At 39.3% G+C, this 5,944-nt stretch overlaps 1 protein-coding gene across 4 annotated transcripts in view; it reads right to left on the bottom strand.

Moving 5' to 3' along the window:
* The window catches only part of Brd8 (bromodomain containing 8), a 45,036-nt gene that overhangs the window by 37,110 nt on the left and 1,982 nt on the right, over positions 1 to 5,944 (bottom strand). The window lies entirely within an intron of this gene.

The following is a 5,944-nucleotide window of genomic DNA, read 5'->3' as shown; positions in this document are numbered from 1 at the left end:
ATTGAACTCAGGACCTTGAACTTGCAAGGCAGGGGTGGTGCCACTGAGCTAAATCCCCAGCCCTCAACAGTTATTTACTTTTTAAAAAATTAGCTAGGCACAGTGGCATACATCTGTAATCCCAGCACTTGGGAGACCGAGCCAGGAGGAATGCAGCAAGTGCAAGGCCAGTTTGGACTACATAGTGAGTACATGTCTCAAAAAACAAACAAAAAAAATAAATAAAATTTAAAAATAAAAATAAGGCCATCAGGCATATCTTCTTCTTCTTTAATTCCAGCAAAAATTGTTTGAGACCAAAAATATATATTATTAAAAAAAAGAAGCCAGGGATCTAGCTCAATGGTGCTACCGCCTGCCTCGAAAGTACAAGGTCCCCAGTTCGAAACCCAGTAAAAAAAAAAAAGAAGCCAGATGTGGTCACTTACTTCCATAATCTCAGCACTGGGGAGGCTGAGACAGGAAGATCACTGCAAGTTCAATCCTGGGCTACATAGTGACAAGGCCAGCCTAAATGCAAAAGACCCTCTCTAAACAGAACAAAAAAAGGGAACAGAATTGAGTTTTAATGTCCTTCTTCTTCCTGGTTGCATGAAAAAAGAATGTGACAACTGAAGCTAAGCAGCCACTGTGGCCTTAAAAGTAACCTTCAGTACACAACTTGTGTGCTGAGGAAGTTGGAGCAAAGACAGAAAAACAGGACTCCCTAACATCATTTTGAGGCTGCTATACCAGTGATGGACTGCCTATCTCTAGACTTCCTCCTGTATGTGTAGACTTCCTGTATATGGGACAGAAATAAACACCACTTTCCAAAACATTTCTTTGCTGCTGCTTTTTCTGCTGTACATTTTTACTTGTTAGTGTTCCTGTAATACTTAAAAAAGTTAGATTTACCAAGGCATAGTGATTGATACCTACCTGTGATCTCAGCACTTGGGAGAATGAGGCAAGAGGATCACAAGTGTGAGGCCAACCTAGGCTACAGTGTGGGTTCAAGGTTAGCCTGGACTATATAATCAAACACTGCCTCAAAAAATCCAAAAGATTTTAAAAATCAAATGGCTAGTAGTGGTGCAGCACGTTTGTAACACTAGTTACTTGGAGACTCAAACAGGAAGGTAGTCAGTCACAAATTCAAAGTCAGTGTGGGGAACTTAGTGAGACCATGTCACAGAAAATAAAATAAAAAGCAATGGAGAAGTGACTCAGTGGAATGCCTGTCTAGCACAGACAAATCTTGGGTTCAATCCCCAATAATGCCAAAAAAGAGACGGGGGGGAGCCAGAAACCAGGACAATTATCTAACTGTGGTAAGAGTTAAATTAAAAATAGATGATGCAAAAAAAGGTAGCTCACTTGATACACAGAAAAGATGATAACAACAGTTGTGAAATATGCCAATCAGTACAGAAAAACTACATGCAATTAGATCCACTACTCTCCATGAAGTGTCTGGCAAAAAGCAGACCTAGCCCAAGTTTCTCTTTTTAGATAGCTAGTCACCCAAAAGAAAAAACATCTCTCCTGTGGAAATAACATTCTACAGCAGCACTTAGAGGAGACTCCCTCAAGAAATATATGCCTAGTCTGAAACAATTTTTTCTGGAATTAAGAAATAGTGGCATATCTGAAAATCTAATTTCAAAAAAAGAATAATGAGGTGTAACTTTCTGCCTTAAACTCTAAATTTGGATAAGGAAAAGAGGGAGTATAGATACCATAACTCTATTCCATGTTATTGGACTTTATTGACTAGAATTCAGGTTGGCTTAAGTTTAAATTAGTATAATCATGATTTGTTTTAATAATTCTAGTCATTCACTTTGTGTCATTTTTGTTATTGTTGTTGTTTTTTGATTTTTGAGACAGGGTTTCACTATGTAGTTGAGACTGACCTGGAACTCACTACGTAATCCAGGCTGATGTCGAATTCACAGCGATCCTCCTGCCTTAGCCTCCTCAATGCTGGGATTACAGGCATGCGCCACCATGCCCAGCTGTGTGTCATTTTTTCTTGCCAGAAATTTCAACAGAACTAAAGCTCAGGGGTTACAGGATGTAACTCAGAAGCAGAGCACACAAGTGAGAGGCCCTGGGTAAAATACCCAACTCAGCTGGGCATGGTGCCACATGCCTGTAATCCCAGTACTCAGGCAGCCGAGGCAGGAGGATCGCTGTGAGTTTGAGACAGGCCTGAACTACACAGTGAGTTCCAGGTCAGTCTCAATACATACTGAGACCCTGTCCCGAAAAACCGAAGGAAAAAAAAAAAAAAAAAAAAAAAAAAAAAAAAAAAAAACCAACTCAGGGTGGGGGTTGGATTGGTGTCCAGTTGGGATATCTGATGGTCTTGGGATTAAACCCAGGATCATGTACATACCAGACAAAGGCTCTACCACTGAGCTAGGCAGGCAGCCTGAATTAATTTTTTAAAGTACATCCAGCAGGGCATGGTAGCACACACCTGTAATCCTAGCATTCTGGGAGGCTGAGGCAAGAGGATCACAAGTTGGACACCAGCCTGGGCTAGTTAGCAACTTAGTGAGATCCAGACTCTAAATAAAAAATAAAAAAGGGTTGTAAATATATCTCATAGTAAAGACCCTGTGATCAATTTCTAGCACCAAAAAAAGTAGTTCTTTGGAGCTCACAACTTAAATCTTATTATTTTTACACTATTATTTTTTGGTGCTAGGGATTGAACGCAGGACCTCAAACATGTTAAGTATGTGTTCTGTCACTGAGTCACATTCCAGCCCCCTATTTTTAAACTATTAATCAGGTACTATAAATATATTTAAACACAGGTAAATCTAACTCATTACCTTTCCTGAAAAAGACTAAATAAACAGGGATTTAGCTCAGTGGCATTGCCACCTGCCTCGCAAATGCAAGGTCCCAAGTTCGATACCTGTACCAAAAATAAAACAAATCATTGGATGTAATCCATACCAACTTGTCAAAGTAATTCAGCTTCAAAGCAGATCCGCTAGCCAGGCATGGTACCATGGTACCGCATACCTATAATCCCAGCACTTGAAAAGCTGAGGCAGGACGATCACAACTAGTTCATGAGTTCAAGGTCAGCCTGAACTATATACCAAGATCCACCTCAAAAAGAAAGAAAAGAAAGAAAAAAAAAGGCAAATCCACTGAATTAAGAGACAGGAATGTTCACTTTTCTTATCAATCTATTTACAGCTTTCTGTAACTAAAATATCATCTTATAATTAACTAAAGGCATTTCAATGTAATTTATAGTTTGAAGTAAAGAATTTTAGTATTTCTCCAATTTTTTTTTTCTTTTTGGTACTGGGGATCGAACTGGGGATCTCATGCTTGCAAAACAGCACTTTGTTTTGTTTAGCTCAAAACTAATAGGCACTGAAGGCACTAAATGCTGAATGAGGCATTTGGTCATACCGAGATAACAGGGCACATCAGTTTGAGCTCCCAGAGACTGAAGCCACCTGATCGTAAAAGTGTCAAGATAAAAAGGACCATTGCCAACATTCACTCCCATGACCCTGAATACCCACCCCCTTCCTATGGGCTAGAATAGATAACTAGGCGAATCTTAAAGGTAAACTCCCCAACTGCAAAGAACTGTTACCTCTGGGTTGAAACGGTTAACTATTTTGTGACCGTGATTTGAACTGTGAGAATGAAATGTAACCGCCCAAATGAAGTCAAGGCTGTAAAACCCTATAAAAGGAGGAGTTGTAACCCAAGGCATCGTGGAGCCAGGAATGGCTTATGTGCGATCAACCCTTATCGATGAGTAAATTTGCTATTTTACTTCCATTCTGCTGCCTCTCTGTTTGTCAGTTACTGATTCCTTCCGCAACAATCTGAGTTTAAGACCAGCCTGGACTACATAGTTCCAGGTCAGTCTCAACTACATAGTGAGACTCTGTCTCAAAAAAACCAAAAAAAAAGGGGGAGGGCTACTCGCCCTAGCATGCATGAGGGAGGTTCTGAGCTTGATGCCCAGCAAGGGGTAGCCCTGGAGGAACTATAAATCTCTTAAAACACAATTTCCTAGCTATGATCCAAAGCAAAAGCAATACCCCCTCCAAAAATAAAAACCAAAACAGATATTATGAGTTAAAAACTTTTGTGCTATAAATGATATTAACTAAGAAAGTGAGAAAATACATAGACTAGGAGAAATATTTGCAAATCTAATATGGAATTTATGTTCAAGAATATACAAAAACTTCTACAACACAATAATAAAAAGAAAAATAACAAAATTCTAAATATAAAAAGTACTAAGCAAACATCTCTAAAAAGTAGATGATGCAATGGCCAATCAACACATAAAAAGATGTTCATTTTCAATGGTTATAAGGAAAATGCAAATCAAAACCAATGAGCCAGATATGGTAGCACAGACCTATAACCTACCTACTCTTAAGACTGAGGCAGGATGATGGTTTTCAATCACAGTATGGTTAACTTAGTGAAACTCCATCCCAAAATAAGAAAAAACAGAAAAGAGCTAGAACCACAGATGTAGCTCAGCAGTACAGGTCTTGCCTGGTAAGGGTGACCCTGAGTTTGATTCCTGTTGCAAAAAGAAAAGAGCTTGAGATGTAGCTTAGCGCTACCTAGGTTCAATTCCCCCAGTACCACAGAAAAGAAGAAATGTAACAAAACAAAACATTCGTGCAATGACGTATCCTTTCATATGTAGTAATATGGCTTAATATAAAAAAGACAGTGTTGCCAAGCACTTAGGAATTTCATTTCTAACTGGTGGAAATGTAAAATGATATGGCTTCTTTTGAAAAAAGAATTCAGGGCCAGGGATTTAGCTCAATGGCATCACACCTGCCTCACAAACATGAGGTCCTGAGTTCCATCCCCAATACCGGAAGAAAAAGAAAAAGAATTCAACAGTTCCTCAAAAATTAAACACAGCCAGAAATGGTGGTACATATTTGTTATCCCAGCACAATGGGAGATAGGAGTATTGCAAGTTCAAGTTCACAAGACCTTGTCTCAAAATAAAAAAGAAACAGGGCCAGAGATTTAGCTCAGTGGGTACCATGCCTGCCTCATAAGCACAAGGTCCTGAGTTCGATCCCCAGTGCAATTAAAAAAAAAAAAAAAAAAGGAAGGAAGTGCTGAGAATGTAGTTCTTTGTGACAGCCATAGGTTCAATCCCCAGTATGGCAAAAATCAACAAAAGAGTTTTATTTATGACCCAGATTGTATTTGGGTAGTAGACTAAAGAGAACTGAAAGGCCTTATAGACAAATATCTACAAAAGCATTACCTATTATCAGCAAAAAAAAAAAAGGAAACAGGCAGGGAATTTAGCTCAGTGGTTCCAACACCTGTCTCAAATGCAGGGTTCCGAGTTCAAGCCCCGGTACAAAAAAAGGCAAACAACTCAAATGCCCATCAAGAGATGAATAAACAAAGCCAGGCATGGTGTGCTTATAATCCCAGCATTAGGGAGGCTAAGACAAGAGGATCTCCACAAGTTTGAGGCTAACCCAGGGTACATAGTGAGTTCAAGGCCAATTAGGGCTACATAGTGAGACTCTTGTCTCAAAAAAAAAACAAAGAAATGAATAAACAGTCAATCCTCCATATCCAGCAGGTCTATATTCTTGGTCAACCAACTAAAGGCTGAAAATATCATATATGGGCAGAAAAAAAATGTGCCTGTACTGAACATCCAGATGTTCTTTCTTGTCATTATTCCCTAAATAATACAGTATGACAATAGGATTCACATCTTACAAATATTATTATTAAAAGTAACCTAGTAATGCCGGGCGTGGTGACGCACACCTGTAATCCCAGCACTTGGGAGGCTGAGGCAGGAGGATCACTGTGAGTTCGAGACCAGCCTGGGCTACATAGTGAGTTCCAGGTCAGTCTCAACTATGCTGTGAGACCCTGTCTCAAAAAAAAAAAAAAAAAA

Source organism: Fukomys damarensis, unplaced genomic scaffold (genome assembly GCF_012274545.1).
Source record: "Fukomys damarensis isolate Sample0158 unplaced genomic scaffold, DMR_v1.0_HiC HiC_scaffold_3, whole genome shotgun sequence".
Lineage (NCBI taxonomy): Eukaryota > Metazoa > Chordata > Mammalia > Rodentia > Bathyergidae > Fukomys > Fukomys damarensis.
This window is presented reverse-complemented; position numbering and strand designations above follow the sequence as displayed.